The following is a 27,801-nucleotide window of genomic DNA, read 5'->3' as shown; positions in this document are numbered from 1 at the left end:
TTGTCTCATGAGAATTTTCATCTCTACTGTATATGTAACTATTTCATGTGTAATAGGTCACTTAGGCTCTTTCTAATTTTCTTGCTCCTAAGACTAATGCTGTGTGGAATACTTTTGTGTAGAAAACATTTCCATATTTAAGTTTTGTTTTTTTAAGAAATTGGAATTTCAGAGGTAGATTTACTGGCTCAAGGGGTATATTTTATTTAGTATTACAATGAAGGAAGCACATACATATTTCTTAATATTCTGCCTGGCTTTTCTTCGGTATGTGGGGCATCAGATGAGAAGTTGGGAGGAGAAACACTGAAAAAAGAGGAAGGAATGATAAGAATTGTTGCAGTTTTGCTACCCAGGTCTTGTTTGCTAATTGAAAATGATTTGGTGGCAGAAGGGGAGACTGTTTGAACCAGCCTGTCCCACACCTGTGATTCTCCTATTGGTCCTGATGGCCAGGAGACAATACCAAGACTTCTGAGGTTTTATTGAGACAAGTCAAATTAACAAACACTTCAGGGTGTACTATGTACTTTGTAGGACACTTGGGTACCTCGCTCAGCAAAATAGGTGGGCAGTGGTCTGCGAACTGCCCACTTAATTTGAAAGGCAGTTATTAATCTTGTGACTGATTGTGATTACTCCAAAATTGATGGAAAACAACTAAGGAGGGAACACTGGGTCCAGAGGACAGTTCTTTGGAGGTCTTGAGTCACGGTGAGTTTTTACTCTGTGATCTGGCACCTTGATGGCTTTTGGTCTTCTTTCCTCTGTTCCACTTTTTCCCTGTATGGAAGCTGAACTACTCCTTGGGCACAGAATTATTCCCTGGGGTCTATCAATTCTTGAGTTCCCTAGGAAATGATAGTGGATTAAATAAGTGAAAATACAACTTCTTGTGTGTGTGTGTGTGTGTGTGTCTATGAAGGGGAATGAAAGGCGTTTTTTGTTGTTAAAAAGCAACTTTCATACTTGTGAAGGTTAAGAACCATCTCTCCATTCTGTGGGCAGATGAGGAGAAGTAGAAGGAAGAAATGGTACTTTGTGGATCTCACAGCTCTTGGGGTTGTGAGATCACACAAATGTGTTAATTCTGCTCCAAACTGGTTCAGTTGGCTTGTCTGCAATGGGTTTCATTTTAGGTCATCAAGGTGGGCTGATGCTACCAGGCTAGCGGCTGGCTTTAGGAGTACACCTAGCTCTCTGGATTTGTACTTTCTCATTGATTTTGGTGTCTGAGCATTACCCTTTCTTTCTTTCTAAATCGTCTGTGCATTTAAACATTAAAAAATATTTTATCCAGCATATTTTGCTGCTTTTCACCAAAAGAAGTACTATCAATATTGCTATAAGAGAACAGGAGTCCTTTCCAATATGGCTGGCAATAAAATATGCAATCCATTCTCTATGCACCAGTCAGGGTGATCTTTTAAGATATAAATCAGACCATGTCAGTCCCCTGATTAAAACAGGCCTTCATGGCCTGTCATTGCTCTTAGATTAAAAGCAAACCTCCTTATCATCATCTACAAATGTCTGCATGATCTGGCTCCTACTGTTCCCATCTCTTAGTCTCTCCTGCTGCTGCTTATTGACTTCCAACCACACTGGCCTTCTCTCTGTTTCTTGAGCTAGCCAAACTCATTCCTGCTGGGGGCCTTTGAGCTAGCCGTTCCCTCTAACTGGCTCTTGGCATCATGCCGGCTCTTGGATGCCGGCTCTTGGCATCATTTAGGTCACAGTTCCACTGTCCTCTGAAGGAAGAACTTTGCCGACCACCCTACTGAAAGTAGCATGCTTTACCCTCACTTAGTCACCTCCCCCATTACTCTGTCTGCCTGAAATAATTTTGTTTGTCTATTTGTTCACGTGTTTACAATTCAGAATATTAGCTCTATGGAAGCAGGGACCTCCTTTTAGTTCATTGCTTCAAGTCCAGGACAAGAAGAGTGCCAAGAAATGTATATGTGTGGAATGAATTGATGAATTAAATTAAATAGTCTACATCATGTCATTCCTGAAGTTGGTAGAATACCATTATTGAAATTTTATTGATAAGGGAAACTGGGATATAGAAAAATCGGAGGGATACTTAACTAGCATTAAAAAAACAATGCTTCATTAGTACTCATTAAAATCATGGGATGTTAGAACACAAAAGGGTGTTTGTCTCCTTTAGTTCAGACTCTTTTATTTTACAGTTGTGAAAACTAAGACCCTGAGATTCTGGGAGTGGCTCAGTTCTCACAGTTAGTAGCAGAGGGGGGCCAGCCATACACCTCCTGATCTCTACCTCGTGAGTGTTGCTTAATATCTCACCATGAGTCATGGCTACCACCCAATGGATTGGGCACAGCATTGAATATTAGGATAGCAATTTGCCCTAGATTTGGCAAAACCATGGGAAATGGATTGAACAAATTTTCCTATCATTTCTTAAAGAGGTAGTAAATTAGGATACTTTAAGAACTTTAGAGAACAGCATCTGAACAATTTCCTAAAATTCTGCAAGGTGAATATAGAGAGAAAATTGTAGCCTTCCTTTCTGCCTATAGCTTTCTGAATGTCAGTAGATTACTTTCTTCAGCCTGCGTTAGAATGTCATAGGCAGGATCCACATCTACTCACATAGTCTGTACTGTCAGAGTCACTCAGCGCCAAGGAGGATATTCTAGGTGAATTTCCCTTTGAAAGGGCAGTAGAAATAAGACAAATAAAAAAGATGGTTCATCATTACTATGATCTTGATGAAAATGTGAAAATTCATCCTGGCAAATTCAAAAATCTATTACAAACTCATGCATTTTGCATATGTATTCTTTATTTCTTTGCACTTATAAGATTTTAAAACCTGGAAGAAAAGGAAAAGTGAGAAAAAAATAGTCTTAAATTTAAAGTTCTTAATTAAACTAATAGGTTTGCATTTTACTCAATGAATATAAGCTTGATTTTTTTTTTAATAAAGAAAACAGTTTTGTTAGGAGACAATGAATGTACTTCAGAAGTACTTCAGTGATTTTTATTAACATAGAAATTCGGGTTATTCTGGAAACCAATTTGGTAGTATGTTGCAAGATTTTGAACATATTTACTTCCTTGGCTCAATAATTGAACTTTTAGTAATTTATCCTGTCTTAAGAATCTAGCCTATATAGTAGTCTCTCACCATCTCATTCTACACCTCATCATTCACCTCCACAGACCTCCAAAGGGGCTATTGCCCACACTCTATACTCAAGATCTTTTCTGATTTCTCATTCAAGTTAACCAGTCTCTAGGATAAGATAAACCAATCTATGTTAAGGTATGCTTGATCATACAGCTGCTTTTCCAAAGAGCAGTTGCATTCAAGTAGGGTAGTCCAGATAGCATATGCTTTTTTCAAAAGGAATTTGTGGGACAATGTTCATAAAAATAACCAGAGGAGATGAGATTGTCTGTTGGCCCACCTATGGTGGGGCAGGACCTGGAGGTGCTGGGCAAAAAAAAAAAAAAAAAAGAATCTAGCCTAGAGAAAAATCTAAAACTCAGTCATTTTTACAAAAAGATGTTCATAACAATACTGCTTATAATAAAATAAAGTTGGACAATACCTAGTATTTAAATATAGGTATAATTTGTGGCAGGCCCATTTGATATATTTTATTCAACTATTTAACAAATTAAATATTTACAAGTTTTTAAGTGATAAAGGAATTGAACACAAAGCTATATATAGTATATAATCTCAACTATGTTTAAAAAAACATACAAAAGACTGAAAGGAAAGAAGCTAAACTATCAATAGAATTTATCTCTGGTTTTGAATAATAATTTTAATTTTTTCTTTGTATTTTCACTTTTTCTACTATATGCCAATAATAACAATCAGAAAATCAAGTGACTTCTTAGCAAAAGAATACAGAGAATGACTGTTTGCAGATGACATGATACTATGCATAGAGAATCCTAAAGATGCCACCAGAAAACTACTAGAGCTAATCAATGAATTTGGTAAAGTTGCAGGATACAAAATTCGTGCACAGAAATCTCTTGCATTCCTATACACTAATGATGAAAATTCTGAAAGAGAAATTAAGGAAACACTCCCATTTACCACTGCAACAAAACAAATAAAATACCTAGGAATAAACCTGCTTAGGGAGACAAAAGACCTGTATGCAGAAAAGTGTAAGACACTGATGAAAGAAATTAAAGATTATACCAACAGATGGAGAGATATACCATGTTCTTGAATTGGAAGAATCAATATTGTGAAAATGACTATACTACCCAAAGCAATCTACAGATTCAATGAAATTCCTATCAAATTACCAATGGCACTTTTTACAGAACTAGAACAAAACATCTTAAAATTTGTATGGAGACACAAAAGACCCCGAATAGCCAAAGCAGTCTTGAGGAAAAACAACAGAGCTGGAGGAATCAGACTCCCTGACTTCAGACTATACTACAAAGCTACAGTAATCAAGACAATATGGTACTGGCACAAAAACAGAAACATAGATGAATGGAACAAGATAGAAAGCCCAGAGATAAAGCCACGTACCTACGGTCAACTAATCTATGACAAAGGAGGCAAGGATATACAATGGAGAAAAGACAGTCTCTTCAATAAGTGGTGCTGGGAAAACTGGACAGCTACATGTAAAAGAATGAAATTAAAACACTCCCTAACACCATACACAAAAATAAACTCAAAATGGATTAGAGACCTAAATGTAAGACTGGACACTATAACACTCTTAGAGGAAAACATAGGAAGAACACTCTTTGACATAAATCACAGCAAGATCTTTTTTGATCCACCTCCTAGACTAATGGAAATAAAAACAAAAATAAACAAATGTGACCTAATGAAACTTCAAAGCTTTTGCACAGCAAAGGAAATCATAAACAAAACAAAAAGACAACCCTCAGAATGGGAGAAAATATTTGCAAACGAATCAACGGACAAAGGATTAATCTCCAAAATATATAAACAGCTCCTGCAGCTCAATATTAAAAAGCAAACAACCCAATCCAAAAATGGGCACAAGACCTAAATAGACATTTCTCCAAAGAAGGCATACAGATGGCCAAGAAGCACATGAAAAGCTGCTCAACATCACTAATTATTAGAGAAATGCAGATCAAAACTACAGTGGGGTATCACCTCACACCAGTTAGAATGAGCAACATCAGAAAGTCTACAAACAACAAATGCTGGAGAGGATGTGGAGAAAAGGGAACCCTCTTGCACTGTTGGTGGGAATGTAAATTGGTACAGCCACTATGGAGAACAGTATGGAGGTGCCTTAAAAAACTAAAAATAGGGCTTCCCTGGTGGCGCAGTGTTTGAGAGTCTGCCTGCTGATGCAGAGGACATGGTTTCATGCCCTGGTCTGGGGGGATCCCACATGCCACAGAGTGGCTGGGCCCGTGGGCCATGGCCGCTGGGCCTGTGCGTCTGGAGCCTGTGCTCCTCCACAACGGGAGAGGCCACAGCAGTGAGAGGCCTGCGTACCACAAAACCCCCCACAAAAAACCAAAAAAACAAACAAAAAAAGCTTAAAAAGGAATTACCATATGATCTAGCAATCCCACTACTGGGCATATACCCAGAGAAAACCATAATTCAAAAAGACACATGCACCCCAATGTTCATTGCAGCACTATTTACAATAGCCAGGTCCTGGAAGCAACCTAAATACCCACTGACAGGCAAATGGATAAAGAAGATGTGGTACATATATACAATGGAATATTACTCAGCTATAAAAAGGAACGAAATTGTGTCATTTCTTGAGACTTGGATGGATCTAGAGACTGTCATGCAGAGTGAAGTAAGTCAGAAAGAGAAAAACAAATATCGTATATTAACGCATGTATGTGGAACCTAGTAAATGGTACAGATGAACTGGTTTGCAGGGCAGAAGTTGAGACACAGATGTAGAGAACAAATGTATGGACACCAAGGGGGTAAAGCCGCGGGGGTGTGGTGGTGGTGGTGTGATGAATTGGGCGATTGGGATTGACATGTGTACACTGATGTGTATAAAATTGATGACTAATAAGGACCTGCTGTATAAAAAAATATGTAAAATAAAATTCAAAAATTCAAAAAAAGGAATGCACTGAATGAAATATTTTAAAATGTAGTTGGAATTAAATAAACTTTTTTACAGAAGAATACATATATCCTTATATAATTTATATATATAATTCTTTCTTGTCTAAATAGCTCCTCTTTTTTTTTTTTTTTTTTTTTGCGGTACGCGGGACTCTCACTGTTGTGGCCTCTCCCGTTGCGGAGCACAGGCTCCAGACGCGCAGGCTCAGCAGCCATGGCTCACGGGCCCAGCCGCTCCGCGGCACGTGGGATCCTCCCGGACTGGGGCACGAACCCGTGTTTCCTGCATCGGCAGGCGGATTCTCAACCACTGCGCCACCAGGGAAGCCCCAATAGCTCCTCTTAAACAGAAAATCTTTGACCAGAAGTTACGACAAGTTAAAATGGAATAATTAATGTTTATGTGTGTTTAAACTATTTATCTCTTGTGTTGCTTTTGCCATAAACTGAGTTAGTTGATGGAAGCTGGAACAAGTCATGCATAAAGACTTCATTAGATAGGTTAGAGGATAGAATGCAAAGAGAAGTGTTTTTTAGAAAGAGTACTTGCTGGAGAATCAGGACTTTGTGGGTTCTTTAGTGTGGTCACGTAAATATCTTTGCCTAATTTACCATTGTTACAGCCTTTTGCCCCATAAGAGATTGGTACCTTGTTCAGGAAGGTTATGATATATTCACTTTGTAACAGTAAATTTAAGATGACCAGGAAAAATCAAGAATCAAAACTAGTGAGTGGAGAACTCTATTGTTGATGACTTAAGTAAGTATAAACTTAGACCCCCAACAAAGCTCACAGTCCAAAGCAACCCCCGGCCATGTTCTCTTTAGGAAACCTGGCAACAAGATAGTAGGTATGTGGCGGATCATTGTTCATGAAGTAGAGGTAGATAGGAGTCTCTTCATATACTTCTAACCTTTATACTCTTTCATTAAGAAATGACAATATAATGCAGCAGCCAGGAGCATTGGCTTCAGAATCATTGGACCCAATGATCACCAGTTTCTAACATGAAATCTTGGGCAAGCCACCTCTTGATTTTTTTATTTGTAAGATGAGAATAGTAATGGTCCAAAAAAGAAAAAAAAAATCATCTTAAGTGTCTGAATCAGAGGGAATTTAATTGATTATGTAGGTGAGGGAGGAGCTGAGAAGCCAAGTGGTGTCACTAAACAACCCACAGGTTAGCGATAGCAGGGAGCATCTATGAACCCTAGTCTGTAGGGCAATCTGTTGCAGACGGTGTTACTGAAGTGCAGAGGTTGAGATCATCTGGAGGAAACTGCAATTATGGTGACACTGGAGGCATGGAGGGGACCTCTTCACTGCTGGCAACTCTGCCTGAGGCACAGAGAGAGGCAAGAAATACCCTGGCTTTCCCACCCTCCGCTCCTGTAGCCAAACACAACTAGAAGCCAGCACACAGGGAACCTGCATCACCCCCTCTGTGATACAGAGCAGAGTGTAGGGCAGAGAAGGGCCAGGAGTAGCCCTAAAATGGGCACAATCCCCTACCTCCAAGAACGGCTGTGAAGGTTACATGAGGTATGGTGTCTGCAGCATTTAGAACTGCACCTGGCATATATATGCCCAATAAACACTACCATTATCATCATCCTCAATGCCGTTTGCAGAGTGACAACATCTCTTTGTGAAGATATTTTATATATTGGATGCCAGGCGGTTATTTCTGGGATAGTTTCCTCTTTTCTGGGCTCTGCCGTGGACAGGTTGCTAGTCATTTCAGCATTTTCAGTGTCTGGTCAGGCAGAGGTGTTCCATATGATTCCCTCAGTCTCCTGTTCTAATCTGCCCTGTGCTGAGTTCAGGCAGAGTGACCAAACCTTACTCATAGACAACGAGAACTGAGCCACAGTCAGTTCCAAAGAATCTGAGCCATTCTGAAAACATGCTAAGTATTCATAATAACCCTATGGAGAGATCCTTGCAAATTAACTTTAAAAATTAATGATTTTGTCATATATTCTATCTAATCCCTTTGGCTTAAGTTTAGCTGCATCCTGCAAAACTGAAAGAAGACATATTTATTATTTCCTTTTGGTGTTTGCCACACCTTGACTTTAAAATTAATGAATTTAAGGGAGTCAGTAGTTTGACAAGACGCCTTAACAGGTCCACCAGGAAGAACCATAGCTGCTTCCTTGAAGCATAGATACAAAATTTTAAAAAGTCCATCTGGATAAATCTCGATGCTTAGTCAAAGTACCCTCTTGAGTTGCTTTCCGTTTGAAAACACACTGTTTATTGTAGCACTTTGCTAAGTCCTGGGAATTTCTCTCCTGAGAGATTTTTATCAGTATGAAAAATAGCGGCTTTTCTAGGTTTTAAAGTATTGTTAGGCTTTTTTGCATTGGCTTTCCAATTATACTAATTCTCAGAAAGAACATTTATTTTATTTTATTTTTTTAACATCTTTATTGGAGTATAATTGTTTTACAATAGTGTGTTAGTTTTTCCTTTACAACAAACTGAATCAGTTATACATATATATATGTTCCCATATCTCTTCCCTCTTGCATCACCCTCTCTCCCACCCTCCCTATCCCACCTCTCTAGGTGGTCACAAAGCACAGAGGTGATCTCCCTGTGCTATGCAGCAGCTTCCCACTAGCTATCTAATTTACATTTGATAGTGTATATATGTCCCTGCCACGCTCTCACTTCGTCACAGCCCACCCTTCCCCCTCCCCATATCCTCAAGTCCATGCTTGAGTAAGTCTGTGTTTTATTCCCGTCCTACCACTAATCTCTTCATGACATTTTTTTCCCTTAGAGTCCATATATATGTGTTAGCATACGGTATTTGTTTTTCTCCTTCTGACTTACTTCACTCTGTATGACAGACTCCAGGTCCATCCACCTCATTATAAATAACTCAGTTTCATTTCTTTTTATGGCTGAGTAATATTCCATTGTATATATGTGCCACATCTTCTTTATCCATTCATCTGTTGATGGACACTTAGGTTGCTTCCATGTCCTGGCTATTGTAAATAGAGCTGCAATGAACATTTTGGTACATGAGTCTTTCTGAATTATGGTTTTCTCAGGGTATATGCCCAGTAGTGGGATTGCTGGGTCGTATGGTAGTTCTATTTATAGTTTTTTAAGGAACCTCCATACTGTTCTCCATAGTGGCTGTATCAATTTACATTCCCACCAGCAGTGCAAGAGGGTTCCCTTTTCTCCACACCCTCTCCAGCATTTATTGTTTCTAGAGTTTTTGATGATGGCCAATCTGACCGGTGTGAGATGATATCTCATTGTAGTTTTGATTTGCATTTCTCTAATGATTAATGAGGTTGAGCATTCTTTCATGTGTTTGTTAGCAATCTGTATATCTTCTTTGGAGAAATGTCTATTTAGTTCTTCTGCCCATTTTTGGATTGGGTTGTTTGTTTTTTTGTTATTGAGCTGCATGAAAGAACATTTATTGATCTCAAGGAGTTAAGTATTATCTGGTTTTCTCCAGTGCTCTATCCTTCATGTTTAAGACTAGATCTCAGATAAATGATAATAAAGTATAATGACAGCTACCAGTTTTTGAGTACTTTCTCCATGTCACTTATTGCTCACTTTGGGCTCATTCTGTCATTTTAATGTGGTGTTAAGACTTAAAACTTCCTCATGAGACAGATGTCTATTTTAAAGATTGAGAAACTGAGGCTTAGAAATTACAAATCTTCCCCAAATTCACACAAGCTGCCAGATTCACTCTATTAATCACTATGTGGTAATGTTAGCACGTTAATGTGAATGTGAAACAATAAAGCAGAAATAGACAGGGAAAGGAGTTCATGCAAAACACAATGCTTGAGGACCTCAAAATTATGGATTACCAAAATGCCAAAGCAGGAAATGAGCTTAAAGAACAGCTAGTTTAGCTTCCCCTTTTTATCACTAAGAAATCTAATCTCCAGCAAAAGAAAGGAGCCTTTTGATAATGAGGAAGACTGAACCCCAAGCATCAAGTCTCACGTATTTCCTTTGTCTTCCAGGAACACAGAGTTATGACCATAACCCATGCTGTTTACAAGCAGAAATGAGCATGACATTCATCCTTTACTGTGTTCCAAAGAAGCAAACATCTTATGGATTGAAAATGTATTGATTGCATTTGCTTGTTTGCTAGGCTCAGGAAAACAGCTATATAAGGGAGAAGTTAAGACATGTGGAATCCACAAGTGGTTGCCTGTTGCTCTTCTCTGCTTCTAAATTCACACTGATCAAATGTTGATGTGAGGTAAAAGGCTGATCTGTGTTTGGTTGGAGAGTTATCTGCAACATACCATATATTCCCTGCATTTTTCAAGCTGGTGCCTAGTTCTGAGTTGTATGCGTCTTCATCTGGTACTACCCGTTTTTAGCTTTGGCCTTGGCTCTCTTCACTTTCTTTAAAAGAGAGGGTGCTCTTTTAGAGGCAAAGCAATTGCAGCTCACTGATTTTGCTTGGTAAATGCTCTGTGTATGCGATTCTTCTCTCCATTTTAAGTATTAACACGGTGGCAAGGATGGAAGGTGCTGTGTTTCGAGTCTTTAAATGTCCTTGACTTTTGGTTCTCCTAAGGATCTTTCAGGAGTTGTAACTGTGATGCCCATATTTGAGTCACAACACCCGGGGAGTGGTGGTGGGTTACTGACGGAGGTGAGGCAGAGGGTGGAAGAAGTGTGTGTGTGATGAGAACCCTGAACCTGGAGGAAATCACAGCGACAGGAGCTCTTCCTTACTCTTCCAGCTCCACCTCGGGCACAGAACATCCTTCAGAATCCAGCTGTAGTCACTTCTGGGAAAGTGAATGACCACGGTCACTGTGGTGCAGATGGAAAGCAGAAGGGCAGCAGGAGGGGCCCTGTGCTAGAGACAGGAGGCCTGGATGCATTCCTAGCTCTGGAATATGCCCTGGGTAGACCACTTGACTACTTTAAGCCCAGTTTACTCTCCTGTAATATGATAGGAATTCATTGATCTTCGTGGCCCTAGAATTTTATTTTTAGTGTTCTTTAAAGCATGATCATAAGTTCAGCAGAAAAAAAACGTCATTTCCATTCAGAAAAGTTTCAAGATGTTGCTCTGACTCACTAGATGGTCAATCATAATGAAATGGGAGCCCAATTTCCCCTCAGTTTTGCATTTCTTTCAACCAGCCTGGTGCTTTCTGGTGTACTTGTGAGGATAAAATAGCTCTGTAGAGAGTACTCTCACATTTACTTACTAATTGGCTGATAAAAGTAGTACAGGATTAAAAACTCATGGAAGCGCATAATACTGGAAAAAATTCTATTATATACAGGAGAACAAAGGATGGTATTTGTGTGTTTATACCCCTTTCTGAGGACAAATCCTTGTCCATATTATTATCATTTGTTTTTGTACATAATTGGGTGTTCCAAGTCTTCTCTGAACTTGGTAACTTTTCATTTTACTTCTTATCTGGAATAATCAGAAAACCCCACTTAAATAGTCACCTTCATCTGCAGACTTTATTTGGTCAGAGCCTGAACTTGGCTACAAATGAGCCTATCTTTGAGATGCTTGTTTGCTTTTTTTCCTTTTAAATGATGCAACCGCTTAATGAAAGCACATAATGGGGCTGTGTTCTGTTCTCTTCCTCCCCAATAACTCAGTCAGGAAATAAGGCTATTATGATTTCCTGGAGAGGTGGGAGGATTAAAGCTTCCCTATAAGCAGGGATTCCCTGAGCATAGCACTGCCTGGCTTTCTTCGGAGAGCTCATTGGCAGACTCAGTGATGCTCTGTGCCAGCTCTTAGCCCATTCCAAAGCCACATGCACATTGATATAATCTTTGGTGGTTTGGGCTGGTTTATTATCTGTTCTACTGAGGTTTAGTTCAAGGCCTTTAGGGCAGGGATCTCCTGTGAGCTGAAATTAAAAGGTCTGATTTGGAAGAGATTCGATCCTGCCAAGTGCAAGTGGCACATTTCCAAGCACACATGCTGAGTTGCCTCGGAACACATCCACGCAGAACACAGACGTGCCTTAGGCAGCTCGCTTTGCAGGGCCAGTGCTGAGCACAAGCAGGGACTGAAAGACAGATGACTACCGTGAAATACCAAACTTCAAAAAGCACCTACCAAGTTAGAAAGAAATAAACCAAAGACACACAAAGAATATTATTCAGTCTAAATGTGACATCCTATATGTGAGATGGTACAAGACCCACAGAATTGGAGAAGAGATTTTTTCCCAGATGGAGGAATCAGGGTTAGAAATATCAGATAAGCCAAATTAGAGAGGTTCTGGATACTAACGATGCTAAGGAGAGTAGACTTACTTTGACAGGTGTCCTTTTTTTGACTGCCCAGATTCAACCCCCTTCCAGTTGTCTGTAATGTACAACCTTGGAGGAAGGCTGTTCTTACCTCTCCCTGCCTCTGACAACAAGATGCTAGGTATAGCCTTGTGGCCCCAGCTCGACCGGTCAGGTTCTCCTGCTGGGACTGCCTCTGGAGCAAGTGGGTCAATGTCAGGGGACTATTAGAATTAATTCATTGTGTCTGTGGGGATGTCCATTGGTTTTCAGTGGCAGCAGTAGCAGTATCCTAGTCATTATTCCTGCTACAGGATGGTTCTTGTGATTCTTAACTTCTTGGCATCCAAAGTGCCCTGGAGGGGCTTCCCTGGTGGCGCAGTGGTTGAGAGTCCGCCTGCCGATGCGGGGGACGCGGGTTCGTGCCCCGGTCCGGGAGGATCCCGCATGCCGCGGAGCGGCTGGGCCCGTGAGCCATGGCCGCTAGGCCTGCGTGTCCGGAGCCTGTGCTCCGCAACGGGAGAGGCCACAGCAGTGAGAGGCCCGCGTACCGCAAAAGAAAAAAAACAAAAAAAACCAAAGTGCCCTGGGTTTTTTGTGTGTGCCCATTTTCTATATTTGGTGCTTTAGCCTCTCACTGATTCTGTGAACCAGCATATCCTTCCAACAAACTTGCTTTTTCTGCTTCAGTGAGCCAGTACATTTCTGTTACAATAAGCAAGAATTCTGACAGCACCTGAATGACAAGGGCTTTCATCATTTGTACTGACCCACCTGTTCAGCTTACCTTCTCCTTCTTTTCCCTGGGCACTTGCTCTCGTATATCTAATTGTATAACTCCCAAATTTGAAGGCTGAACTCAAGCATTTTGAACTTTTCCTGAGTTATCAAAGAGAGCTTTGTGCTTGCTCTTCCTCCACTTAGTGCATCTTGTAATGATCTGTTATACATTTTTTACACTGTATGTCTTTTTTAAAAAAAATTCATGTCTCTTTGGCCACTAGATAGTGAGTGATTTTTTTTCATAGGGATTCTATTCTCATTTTTGTACTCTCAGAGCCTGGTGCAGATCTAGTTAGTATTAGATGCTTGTCACATTAATGAACAAATCTGTTTGCAGAGAGGGATGGGATGTTGGAATTGTGGATTTAAAAAGAATTAAAAATTGGAATAACTGTTGTAGGACATTAACTCTGCTGAGACCTAGGGTGGAATAAAATGACATATAAAATGTGTGTGAAGTCCATCTGAGATTGAGTAGCATACATTTGTTTTCTACTTTTTAAAGTCAGATTTATTTAGGTGTTATTTACTTCACTCTTTTTATTATATAATCCTATAAATTTGGATAAATGCAGTCATATTAACACAACCAGAATCAAGATACTAGAACTGTTTGACCACCCCCCCAAATTCCCTTGTGCCCCTTTGTAGCTAACATTTTCTTCCAATTCCTGGCTCCATCTATGGATTTATATTTTAAGCAGTTAGTACAGTTCCACAACTTTCCAGAACAAGTTTTATTCCCTTGGAAGGAGAAAATAATTGGATAGTAGATCTTTACCCAGGTATAGAGTTACCAGAATTAGCAAATTAAAATAGCCACATACTTATACTAAAAATTGTTCCTTTTTATATGAAGTTCTAATTTCACTGGGCATTCTGTATTTTATCTGGAAACCCTCTCTTGGATGGATATGGCCGCTGTGGGAACTGTTAAAGTTGAGGTTAAGGGTGAAATTAGCAGACAGAGGAGGAAATAAAGGGAGGGATAATGGAAGGAAAAAAGGTCATGGTTCATCAACAACATCAACCCACCATTAAGAGACTTCAGGTCAACCCAAAAGGTGATGAGAGAATGAGATGTACTTACTTGTATATGAATGATATATGCAAGACTGCTTTGGAAACCAAGGATCTTGGTGTTCCAGTTTGTAAACCAACGTAAGATTTTATCAAGGCAGCTTGACAAGCTGTGTTGTGGAGGAGTACAACTCAGGAAGCCATTATACTCTCTGAAATAGGTGAACTGTGTTCTCTGGAAAGGGAAAAGTATATGTGATAGTTCTATCTTTAAGAAAATAAACTCTTCCTGAGTTATCAAAGGGAGTTTAGTGCTTGCTATTTCTCAGGAAGACTATGTCACAAAAACATACTTATAGTAAAATATTCTCATGATTCAAGTTGATAATAATTAAAATGACTAGACTCTGTTTATGTTTCCATTATTGGAACATGAGGGCTTGCAAACAAATACAAAGAAAGATGTTTTCAAGTAGGTTCTTCTTATTCCACATTAAAGAATAAACTATTTTAAAAGACTTTTGGCAAGTCCATTGTTTATACTACCGATGAGTCTTACCTTTCTGTTTTAAAGCAAACTTGGCAGGACAGTTACTTGGAAACAAGTTGTTGGTGTTTGGTCTGAGTGGTAGCACCTCGTGTCTGTACTTTTTCATTCTTTTCCTTGCTCTCGAAGCTAAGCTGTCCTGTGTGGCCACCTCCAACCTCAGAGTCCTGCCTGAGTGCCTATACTGCTAAACTGGCTGATGCTAAATGGGTAATAGTGGAAAATGATTTAATGTGGTAATGCTATTAGTTAATGATCTACAAATAGCATCTTTGTCTCCTGGGTTTAAAGAAGATGGGAATTATGAGGAGCATAACAAAGAGGTGATTTGGGATAGGAATCTTTGATTTCTCATTGCATAAAGGTGACTATCTCTTCTACTCCTGCCCACAGAACAGGCCCAGAAGGCTGGGACCAGAACTGTCCTGGGACGTCATCTTGTTTAGTGGTTTTCAAACTTTTATTTGGTTGTAAATGGAATCTGTTTTTAAAGTTATATGAACTGTACAAATATAAAATAGGCAGAAGCAGAATAGCTCCGATAGAAATGGGTATGGGGTCCACAGTTCCATTAATTCCTCCTTTTCCCTCTCTGCTTATTTGTGAAGTGTCAGAATCACTAAGGACTGAAGCAGGGAAAGTCACACACATGTTTGCAAGAGACCTAGGCCCCTCTTCTTCAGAGTTCTTTCCATCACCCCCTCCCTCATTTGGTTCAGCAGTTCTCTCTGGGGCAGTGACATTGGCACACTGGGCGTGTGCCTCCTCAACAGGAATCCACACGGGACAGAGATCAGGACTCCACAAATAGGGACCAAGAGGACATGTCTTGTGTAAGCTGGGTGGCAGGGCTTGGCATAGAGTCAGGACAGGAGATGACTCAGAAATCTTGATGCTTAAAGACATTGCCCTGTGGCTGTTGACATACCTGTAATAAACGTTGCCTAATGTCTGTAATGCGATTTAGAATAGCTATCTTATCCACCCTCCCACAACCTGAGAAGATGACTAAGTTGATGTTATTAGCTTGTAAAACTGGAAGATGATAGCTATTAGGTAGGTCCGCTGGGAGCTGGGCAAGAGAAGGTTGTTATTAGAAGCAGTTATGAATAGGGAGCTATTATTAGTCAACTGCGATTGGATATGAGATATCAGATTTTGCCTTTTCATGATGGATACAGGATATGTTTATATATAACCAAGTCTTCAAGAAGATAAAATTGACAAGATGTTTAGACAACAGAAAAATTCAAAGTGATCTTGCCACTAGATCATACTTGGGGACGAAAAAGCACATAGACAAATTCTTATTGGGAAGGAATGACTGCATATAGTTATGGCAGCAAAGGCTGTGTGTTGGTTGATGATATGAGTGTGAGTCAGTGACTCGATACCATCGATGGGACAGGAAGGGCAACATAGAAAAGTCAGGAGAGAATTTTATCTGGCCTTGATATTGGCCTAGTCTGTATTTCCACATGTTCTCTCTTTTCTCTCCTCTCCTTCTTATCTTGTCCATCGTAAGTTATTGGTTCTAGCTCGACAATTCATATCATGATCTTGCCTACTTCAATTTCTTTGATAGAAAAGCTCTTCACCTTCACTGTCTTTATAACAGAGGTTCTTTACCTGGAGGGTGAAGATAAAATTCAGGACATCAATGAAACTAAATGGTAAAATTATATCATTATTGTTGTCAGTATGTTACTGGAATTTAACCTTTTCTTCAATTACCAATATAGACCATAAACCTCAGGAGCATTAGCAGTACCCTGTCTGTGGCTTCATTCACAGAAATCAGAGTATTCTCATGTCATATTATAGTTACAGATATCTATATAATTTGTGCTCATCATTATGGTGAAATTATGATAGTTTATTTGGCCAGCTGCTGATCTTACAATTCAATGTGTTAATAAAGAAGCATATATATGATTATTTCACAAATTAAAAAAATATTTTAAATATATAGTCAGTTCTGCTATACTGCAACATGCATGTTCTTAAAAATCACCGTGCCATGCAGAGTCACACCATAAAAACCATAGAGTTCATGGGAAATGTGGGGTTCAGGGCATAACACTCAAAAATCTTATCAATTACACTTTAAAGAAATATAGGAACCTAATAAAAATGGTAGCCCAGTCATACACAGTTATGTTCAAGAAATATGGTACCTCACCTTGAAAAAGACGTGTGTGTGCTTGTAGAAATAGATGAGGCTTGTGTGTTATTGTGAAGTGGGGTTATTTAAACTCAATGGCAAGTTGTCACACCAGGTGTGGATGGGTGCAGCTGACAACTCTCTTGGTGCATTGAGGAAGCTGGTGGAAGTTTGGGGCAGATGAGTCTGGGTTTTGTGTACTCCTCTGTCATTAGGTTTGGTGGGTACCAATTCTGCATTCGCCTAGTGTTTCCTGTGGAGGAAATGGTGCATAAGCAGACATGAATCTGTGTTATGCACAGACTGTTCCCTAATGTATCAATTGCACTGGAACAAACTCATGTTCTCCAAACAGGAGTATAGCAAAAATGGCGATCATTGATTTCTTCTGTGATCCAAGTACTTTATTTCAAATATTTTGAAATATGGTGAAGTCTTAGATTCCAGGCTTGCAAAGGGTCCATTGTGCAAAAAAGGTCAGGAACCCCTGCTCCAACAGATCCTTTTCCTTCACCCAGCTCAAATACCTGTAACTCCTCTATGGAGCCCCTTCCATCCCCTGTATCTCTCTCCTCCCCTTCCCCCTTCCCCCCTCCTCCATCTATTGTATAATCGTTTCTATCTCCTTAGTGCTTACTGGCACTTTTTAAACCACAGAGAACTTAATTGCAGTCTGTTTTACATTGTTATTTTGTGTCCTTTCCCTCCATAACTGTATTTTAAACTTCTTAAAGATAGAGACCATCTGCTTTCTGTTCTTTTCATTCATTTTAGTGTTTTAGAAATTTATTGTGTAAGTTTTCATTGAATGAATTACCAAAATAACATTATTCAGCCTAGGAAAGTAAAGGAAAGCAGAAACTGTAATAATTAGTGGTTCAGTATTGTTAATTGTTAATGAGAGCAGAATGGGGCGTGGGCAGAGCACCCTTGTCTTCTAAGCATTCAGGAGAGAAGCAAACAGATGAAAGGACAGTGTTTATTGTGCTAAGAATACACTGTATAAGGCATTCATGGCAAGAATTCTAACTACTTAGAGGTGCTGCTGGGAGAGACTGTGGGGCTCTTGCCCTGAAATCCTTTTCATCTAGAGTAGAATCTCCTTTGTTTGGTTGAAAACTCTGCCACGTTTAAAGGAGCAGAGATAGAGTAGATGCTTTTGGCATTTTAGGTCTTTAAATAATACCTTGCTGAAACCCCACATTCGTAAGTCAGCCACAGGGTTGGAACCCATATTTGGAACTTTCTGAGCCTCCACGTAGGCTTGTTCAGCGTCCTTATGTTCGGGTGACAAGGTTTGGAGCTAAAACTAAGAAGGAAGCCAACACTGCAGCAGAAGCCTCTTCCAGACCCACTGTGCTAGTTCTGAACCAAGTCATTTTCTGTCCGCAGCCATATGCAGTGTGAACGGGCCACAGATGTACATCAAGTGAGTGGGTGAAATAACGTTTGGTGGGAAATGATGACAGTTTTATGGCATTAGTCCTTGGAGACCCAGGTGCACTTATTCATCCCTCATGTATTTTAAGCTTTCAGCCTTGGGGTTATTTCAGCAGGTTAGCATTTGTATTTTCAAGATGAGCCCTGCAGTGAATCAGTGAGGAGAACGAGTCATCCATGGAACTGGGAGAGGAGAAGAGAGATTCCTTATTGAGAGATCAATGCGATTGTGATGATGCAACCAAGGAGACGGCCACAGCTTTCTGTCTTCCCATTTGAGCATCCAGTTCGCTGACCTTACTGCCCTGGTCTGGAGCCAACCTTGGCTTGGGCAGATTGCACCATGCTTTCTATACACCCCTAGAACATCAGGACCCTGTACCTAGTGTACCCTGACACAGACCATGAGTTATAATTTCTGAGCTCAGAGTATCCCGCCCCCTGACTTTTGTGTTGGGGATTTTTACTCTTCTCTTTCTGACTAGTTAATGAATCATATGTCTCCTTGACAGAGTGAGGATCCTTTTGTTTAAGTGAGTCAGGGCTATATCTATATACAGCCACTGAATTGGCTGTTTAAAAATTTGCTGTTGTTATTAATTTGAATAAATATATTTTGGACAATTATTTGGCTATAAAGAGCCTTTGGATGATATCGATTTTTCCTTGTAATTTTCCTGGTATTATTTCTCAGACTTAGTCTTAGGTTTCTAAAACTTTTCCCACCTTTAAAATTACACAAAATATTATACAAGGTCGTTATGCAAAGTATGAGTAGCAGTAGCTGAAATATTTATTTAAGTCCACACACTGACTAACAGCAATCATAGTGAACACAGTTTAGGTAAGACTGCATTTTTTTTTTTTTTTTTTTTTTTTTTTTTTTGCAGTACACAGGCCTCTCACTGTTGTGGCCTCTCCCGTTGCGGAGCACAGGCTCTGGATGCACAGGCCTAGTGGCCATGGCCCACGGGACCAGCCGCTCCGCGGCATGTGGGATCCTCCCGGACTGGGGCACGAACCCGTGTCCCCTGCATCGGCGGGAGGACTCTCAACCACTGTGCCACCAGGGAAGTCCCATTTTTTTTAATCCAAAGAATATTATGGGATGTACAGAACAATGAGCAAGCATGTCTAGACCTTGGACTTGTTAGAGATTCAGAGTGAGTTTCAAACAAGAAAAGGAAAGAAAACAAGCAGCATTCCTATAAAATAGCTATAGGAGTAGGGTTGCTCAGGGAGGAAGGTTGTTTTAAAAACATGACTGGTGAAATAGTCTGGTGGAAAGACCGTCTCTTGAAAATTCTTTTATTCCTGTAGCATTTATTTCCAAATTGTACTGGGCCTAGGCTTGGGCAAGAGCTTGACCCAGCTTGTTAGAGGACTCCTTTTCTGATCACACCATTCCCCACTGAGTAAAGATTCTGCTGGGCCAAGAAATCATGTCCTTCCCTTTTATAGACCATGGTCAGGGCATCTGAATGCTGGCATTTCCTGCTCAGATGGCCCTAAGCTAAGACCCATGTCTGTCCTTCAGAGGGCAGGTTGAATTTCACACTAAGGTTGGCCAAAGGCAGCTGTTTGCAGGAGCAAGGAATGTGAATGGCTGCCAAACCACAGTGTCCATACGTGTGCCTGTAAATTCCAGTGAAGAAACTGAGTTGGTGCAGAGAAAAGGAAGACAGGCTAGAGCCTGGGGGATGGGGGGGGTCCAGCTCTTGCTGAACCACTACCTTCTCGTGCAGAACCTTCCCTAGATGCTTTGCACACACTATCTCATTCAATCCTGAAGAACACTTCAGGGTAATGTTTTATCCTCACATTATGGGTATGAGGTTGTGGGGAGTTAAGGGACTAACCCAAGGCCATTGAATTAGAAGTTGAACCAGGATTTAAACCTCATGTGATCAGGTTCCAAAGTGCATGTTTGTTTCCACTTTGTTAGGTTGCCTGTTAACAACACCTTTGCTTTTACACTTTCCTCGTTCTTCCCAGACCTTGGCACATAATGATATGCAATAAATGTTTGTTGAGTAACTAAGATAGTAGAACAAAATATTCGTTCACCTTTACTATTAATGGGATACAGAGTATAATTATGATGTAGATGAGAAATTCCAGGTAAAATGTGCTGAAGGAGACATTTCACTCCTGATCTATCTCTGCTGTTAACTGTGTTGACCTTACCTAGATGCTGTGGCTGTACTCAGCTTAATGGACTTGCTCCCCTTTCCACTAGTCGGCTCAGTAAATTGCTGCAAAATTTCTGGCTAGCATGGACTCAAATGGCCAGAAAGAACTTTTATTCATAGAAAATAGTAACACCATGTATGTTGTAGTCCTTTTCATTCTTTCCTTACAATGACACAAAACTCTGGGTGTTAAGGTGATGCAAGAGAGGTTGTCAGAATGCCTGCCCCTCATAGATCCACTGGTGTGATCCCTCTGTTGGTAAATTCCCATTCTTGGCTTTCCTGTGCTGTGGTTATTCCCCTGCACAGCTGCTCCCTCCTGGAACATTCAGCTGTGCTGGCCCTCGGCTTTGTCTTTCTTTGTGCTCCCTTCCCGCTTCTCTGAGATGCCAAGACCATTCTCTGCTAGTGGCAGAAAGCCCTGGAACACTTTCCTAACTCCTGCTCTGGACTAGTTTTGGTATTTTCCCCATTTGTTCCCATCTGTACACTTAATTATTTTGGCTGATTTACCTGTATGCCTTGCTAGACTATAGCCCAGTTTGAGGGCAACTTTTGTGTCCCTCTTATTTATCATTGAATTGCCACATCTAACACAATACTAGGCACATGGAAAGTACTTAATACATTTTTGTAGAATGACTGAACTGCCATCATAATTGAGTCATTACATATTTTTTCAAAGAAGTTCTAGCATTAGGTATCAGATCAAGGATTTCTTTTATGGAAAGCTTATAGTCTCCTCAAGAGCATAATTACATCTAATTGCTTGGAAGACTCACCTCGAGTGTGGTTACCAGGTACCCCCAAAGGGACACGCTACTTCTAGGACCCTCCCTTTTCTCTCAAGAGACAGCCAAACTAACTCTTCTCAGAGTGATTAAAACCTCATCAAACCTCAGAAAAGTTCTATTTACTTATCCAGGTGCTGACAACAGAATCTCCATTGTATCCCCTCCTGACTCCATTTATTCAGTCACTGTGAAGAGGGTTAAATTGCCCATGTCTCTCAGTGACTAGGGCTAGATAGCCTGCTGGGTGAACTGTTTTCTAAAACCATAACTCTGAATCCTAACACTCACTCGGCAGGATTTAACTTTTGTGCAGTAAAGCTAGTGACCATTGCTTGAGTTTGGAGAAAGGATTCTTTCATCATGATGCTCATAATCATCATTTTAACTTTTGCTTTCATGTTTTTAAAAATTGTATTTATATAAGCTATTCTATTATGTTTGACAGGAATATAGAAAAATATGGAAATCATGTGTTCATTATGATGAATTTTCATATAGTGACCACATCCGTGTAGCTTCCAACCACATTATGAGCACCCCAGAGAGCTCCCTCAAACTTCCTTCCATTTCTATCCCCCAAATGGTAATGTTGTCTGACCAATTTTTTATTTTTAAAATTTAAATTAAATTAAATTTAATTTTTTTACACAGGTATGCAATAGATTGAAACACAAAAAACTGAAAACTGTTCAAATATTTTTCTTAAAATCACAATCAATTAAATGGTGAAGTACAAACTGGGGAATATTCCAAATATAGCAGATGAATATATATTACCCTTACACTATTTTTTTTTCACACACACACGTGTATTTTATTTTTACAAGAGATAAATAAACTGACACCAAGCATTGTAAATGCATGACCACAACAAAAGCAACAATGATTGCAATTACCAAACGCGAAACACACTCATACTATGTCATAATATTGACATTCAGTCCAGTAATCCTCCACTGTAAAAGCTCCTTTACTTTGCAGTGAAAATTGATTTGTATATTTTTTGCCTCTGAGTACTTGTGGGATTTTTTTTTTATTCAAACAGAAAGTCACAAAAATTATAATCATCCTCATCAGTTCACTCAGTCCCATGTAATTAATTTTTTTTCATCTTGATCTTTTGTTAACACTTTTATGAATTCATCAGTTTTCCATTAGAGTTCTGAAAATGCTTATTCATTCAGTTTAGTAGTATAGTCAGTTACCAGAAACCTGTACTTGTCAGTCTTTTCCATGAACTCCTTGAAGTTGAAACTGTTTTATAGGAACATTTTTGCAAAAGCATCAGAGTACACCCAGAACTGTCTGTAAATGACAAAAGACTTAAAAATGACCACGGTTAAAGATTTGATGAAAGTTCATAATAATGCAATTGATAAGGAAATTTAGTTATTTCTGAGATATACATTTTAAAATAATAACTAGAATTATGACTTATAACATCATACCAAAACATATAAGATTTTTAGAAGTTTCATGTAATGTCTGAAACATTTATATTAACATATATCCATCAAATAACCCAAAGAAAGTTTAGAATTAGTTGTTTTTTTGTTTGTTTGTTTTTCTATACTGGAGGTTCTTATTAGTCATCAATTTCATACACATCAGCGTATACATGTCAATCCCCATCGCCCAATTCAGCACAGCACCATCCCCACCCCACCGCGGTTTGCCCCCCTTGGTGGCCATACGTTTGTTCTCTACATCTGTGTCTCAACTTCTGCCCTGCAAACCGGTTCATCTGTACCATTTTTCTAGGTTCCACATACATGCATTAATTTATGATATTTGTTTTTCTCTTTCTGACTTACTTCACTCTTCATGAAAGTCTCTAGATCCATCCATGTCTCAACAAATGACCCAACTTCATTCCTTTATATGGCTGAGTAATATTCCATTGTATATATGTACCACATCTTCTTTATCCATTCGTCTGTCGATGGGCATTTAGGTTGCTTCCATGACCTTGCTATTGTAAATAGTGCTGCAGTGAACGTTGGGGTGCATGTGTCTTTTTGAATTATGGTTTTCTCTGGGTATATGCCCAGTAGTGGGATTGCTGGATCATATGGTAATTCTATTTTTAGTTTTTTAAGGCACCTCCATACTGTTCTCCATAGTGGCTGTACCAATTTACATTCCCACCAACAGTGCAAGAGGGTTCCCTTTTCTCCACACCCTCTCCAGCATTTGTTGTTTGTAGACTTTCTGATGTTGCCCATTCTAACTGGTGTGAGGTGATACCCCACTGTAGTTTTGATCTGCATTTCTCTAATAATTAGTGATGTTGAGCAGCTTTTCATGTGCTTCTTGGCCATCTGTATGCCTTCTTTGGAGAAATGTCTATTTAGGTCTTGTGCCCATTTTTGGATTGGGTTGTTTGCTTTTTAATATTGAGCTGCAGGAGCTGTTTATATATTTTGGAGATTAATCCTTTGTCCGTTGATTCGTTTGCAAATATTTTCTCCCATTCTGAGGGTTGTCTTTTTGTTTTGTTTATGATTTCCTTTGCTGTGCAAAAGCTTTGAAGTTTCATTAGGTCCCATTTGTTTATTTTTGTTTTTATTTCCATTTCTCTAGGAGGTGGATCAAAAAAGATCTTGCTGTGATTTTTGTCAAAGAGTGTTCTTCCTATGTTTTCCTCTAAGAGTTTTATAGTGTCTGGTCTTACGTTTCGGTCTCTAATCCATTTTGAGTTTATTTTTGTGTATGGAGTTAGGGAGTGTTCTAATTTCATTCTTTTACATGTAGCTGTCCAGTATTCCAAGCACCACTTATTGAAGAGACTGTGTTTTTTTCCATTGTATATCTTTGCCTCCTTTGTCATAGATTACTTGACCATAGGTTCATGGGTTTATCTCTGGGCTTTCTATTTTGTTCCATTGATCTATGTTTCTGTTTTTGTGCCAGTACCATATTGTCTTGATTACTATAGCTTTGTAGTGTAGTCTGAACTCAGGGAGTCTGATTCCTCCAGCTCCGTTTTTTTTCCTCAGAGTGCTTTGGCTATTCAGGGTCTTTTGCGTCTCCATACAAATTTTAAGATGATTTGTTCTAGTTCTGTAAAAAATGCCATTGGTAATTTGATAGGGATTGCATTGAATCTGTAGATTGCTTTGGGTAGTATAGTCATTTTTACAATATTGCTACTTCTAGTCCAAGAACATGGTATATCTCTCCATCTGTTGGTATCATCTTTAATGTCTTTCTTCAGTGTCTTATAGTTTTCTGCATACAGACCTTTTGTCTCCCTAGGTAGGTTTATTCCTAGGTATCTTATTTGTTTTGTTGCAGTGGTAAATGGGAGTGTTTCCATAATTTCTCTTTCTGATCTTTCATTGTTAGTGTATAGGAATGCAAGAGATTTCTGTGCATTAATTTTGTATCCTGCAACTTTACTAAATTCACTGATGAGCTCTAGTAGTTTTCTGGTGACATTTTTAGGATTCTCTTTGTATAGTGTCATGTCAACTGCAAACAGTGACAGTTTTACTTCTTCTTTTCCAATATGTATTCTTTTTATTTTTTTCTTCTCTGATTGCCATGGCTAGGACTTCCAAAACTATCTTGAATAATAGTGGTGAGAGTGGACATCCTTGTTTCGTTCCTGATCTTAGAGGAAATGCTTTCAGTTTTTCACCATTGAGAATGATGTTTGCTGTGGGTTTGTTGTATATGGCCTTTATTATGTTGAGGTAGGTTCCCTCTATGCCCACTTTCTGGAGAGTTTTTATCCTAAATGGGTGTTGAATTTTGTCCAAAGCTTTTTCTGCATCTCTTGAGATGATCATATGGTTATTCTTCAGTTTTTTAATATGGTGTATCACATTGATTTGTGTATGTTGAAGAATCCTTGCATCCCTTGGATAAATCCCACTTGATCATGGTGTATGATCCTTTTAATGTGTTGTTGGATTCTGTTTGCTAGTATTTTGTTGAGGATTTTTGCATCTATATTCATCAGTAATATTGGTCTGTCATTTTCTTTTTTGTAGTATCTTTGTCTGGTTTTGGTATCAGGGTGATGGTGGGCTCATAGAATGAGTTTGGGAGTGTTCCTTCCTCTGCAATTTTCTGGAAGAGTTTGAGAAGGATGGGTGTTAGCTCTTCTCTAAATGTTTGATAGAATTCACCTGTGAAGCCATGTGGTCCTGGACTTTTGTTTGTTGGAAGATTTTTAATCACAGTTTCAATTTCATTACTTGTGATTTTTCTGTTCACATATTCTCTTTCTTCCTGGTTCAGTCTTGGAAGGTTATACATTTGTAAGAATTTTCCATTTCTTCCAGGTTGTCCATTGTATTGGCATAGAGTTGCTTACAGTAGTCTCTTAGGATGCTTTGTATTTCTCTGGTGTATGTTGTAACTTCTCCTTTTTCATTTCTAATTTTATTTATTTGAGTCCTCTCCCTCTTTTTCCTGATGAGTCTGGCTAGTGGTTTATCAATTTTGCTTATCTTCTTGAAGAACCAGCTTTTAGTTTTATTGATGTTTCTATTGTTTCTATTTCATTTATTTTTACTCTTATCTTTATGATTTCTTTCCTTCTGCTAACTTTGGGTTTTGTTTGTTCTTCTTTCTCTAATTCCTTTAGGTGTAAGGTTAGATTGTTTACTTGAGATTTTTCGTTTCTTGAGGTAGGCTTGTATAGCTCTAAACTTCCTTCTTAGAACTGCTTTTGCTGCATGCCATAGGTTTTGGGTCATTGTGTTTTCATTGTCATTTGTCTGTAGGTATTTTTTGATTTCTTAGATTTCTTCAGTAATCTCTTGGTTGTTTAGTAATGTATTGTTTAGCCTCCATTTGTGTTTTTTATGTTTATTTCCCTGTAATTCGTTTCTAATCTCATAGCATTGTGGTCAGAAAAGATGCTTGATATGATTTCAATTTTCTGAAATTTACTGAGGCTTGATTTGTGACCCAAGATGTGATCTATCCTGAAGAATGTTCCATGTGCACTTGAGAAGAAAGTGTAATCTGCTGGTTTTGGATGGAATGTCCTATAAATATCAATTAAATCTATCTGGTCTATTGTGTCATTTAAAGCTTCTGTTTCCTTATTTATTTTCTGTTTGGATGATCTGTCCATTGGTGTAAGTGAGGTGCTAACGTCCCCCACTATTATTGTGTTACTGTTGATTTCCTCTTTTATAGCTGTTAACAGTTGCCTTATGTATTGAGGTGCTCCTATGTTGGGTGCATATATATTTATAATTGTTATATCTTCTTCTTGGATTATCCCTTGATCATTATGTAGTGCCCTTCCTTGTCTCTTGTAACATTCTTTATTTTAAAGTCTATTTCATCTGATATGAGTATTGCTACTCCAGCTTTCTTTTGGCTTCCATTTGCATGGAATATCTTTTTCCATCCCCTCACTTTCAGTTTGTATGTATCTGTAGGTCTGAAGTGGGTCTGCTGTATACAGCATATATATGGGTCTTGTTTTTGTATCCATTCAGCAAGCCTGTTTCTTTTGGTTGGAGCATTTAATCCATTCACATTTAAGGTAATTATCGATATGTATATTCCTGTGACCATTTTCTTAATTGTTTTGGGTTTGTTTTTGTAGGTCCTTTTCTTCTCTTGTGTTTCCCACTTAGAGAAGTTCCTTTAGCATTTGTTGTAGCACTGGTTTGGTGGTGCTGAATTCTCTTAGCTTTTGCTTGTCCATAAAGCTTTTGATTTCTCCATTGAATCTGAATGAGATCCTTGACGGGTAGGGTAATCTTGGTTGTAGGTTCTTCCCTTTCATCACTTTAAGTATATCATGCCACTCCCTTCTGGCTTGTAGAGTTTCTGCTGAGAAATCAGCTGTTAACCTTATAGGAGTTCCCTTGTATGTTATTTGTCATTTTTCCCTTGCTGCATTCAATAATTTTTCTTTGTCTTTAATTTTTGCCAATTTGATTACTATGTGTCTTGGCGTGTTTCTCCTTGGGTTTATCCTGTATGGGACTCACTGTGCTTCCTGGACTTGGGTGGCTATTTCCTTTCCCATATTAGGGAAGTTTTTGACTATAATCTCTTCAAATATTTTCTCGGGTCCTCTCTCTCTCTTCTCCTTCTGGGACCCCTATAATGCAAGTGTTGTTGCGTTTAATGTTGTCCCAGAGGTGTCTTAGGCTTTCTTCATTTCTTTTCATTCTTTTTTCTTTATTGTCTTCTGCAGCAATGAATTCCACCATTCTGTGTTCCAGGTCACTTATCCATCCTTCTGCCTCAGTTATTCTGCTATTGATTCCTTTTAGTGTATTTTTCATTTCAGTTATTGTATTGTTCATCTCTGTTTGTTTGTTCTTTAATTCTTCTAGGTCTTTGTTAAACATTTCTTGTATCTTCTTGATCTTTCCCTCCATTCTTTTTTTTTTTTTTTTTTTTTTGGCGGTATGCGGGCCTCTCACTGTTGTGGCCTCTCCCGTTGCGGAGCACAGGCTCCGGACGCGCAGGCCTAGCGGCC

At 39.1% G+C, this 27,801-nt stretch overlaps 1 protein-coding gene and 1 long non-coding RNA gene across 4 annotated transcripts in view; one reads left to right on the top strand and one right to left on the bottom strand.

Annotated features, from left to right (window-relative positions):
* The window catches only part of PDE4D (phosphodiesterase 4D), a 1,495,323-nt gene that overhangs the window by 145,681 nt on the left and 1,321,841 nt on the right, over positions 1 to 27,801 (top strand). The gene's annotated exons all lie outside the window — the stretch shown is intronic.
* LOC136794002 (uncharacterized) lies at positions 180 to 14,931 on the bottom strand. 2 transcript variants are annotated; one of them, XR_010840150.1, is made up of 3 exons: positions 14,761 to 14,931; positions 14,272 to 14,436; positions 180 to 306 (listed from the first exon to the last, which is right to left on the bottom strand). It is a non-coding gene; the product is annotated as an uncharacterized lncRNA (long non-coding RNA). The 2 variants fall into 2 exon arrangements; XR_010840151.1 differs by lacking the exon at positions 180 to 306 and adding an exon at positions 10,218 to 10,912.

The sequence above is a fragment of the Kogia breviceps genome, chromosome 4 (genome assembly GCF_026419965.1).
Source record: "Kogia breviceps isolate mKogBre1 chromosome 4, mKogBre1 haplotype 1, whole genome shotgun sequence".
Lineage (NCBI taxonomy): Eukaryota > Metazoa > Chordata > Mammalia > Artiodactyla > Physeteridae > Kogia > Kogia breviceps.
The sequence above is the reverse complement of the archived record's forward strand: the minus strand, read 5'-3'. Positions and strand labels throughout refer to the sequence as shown.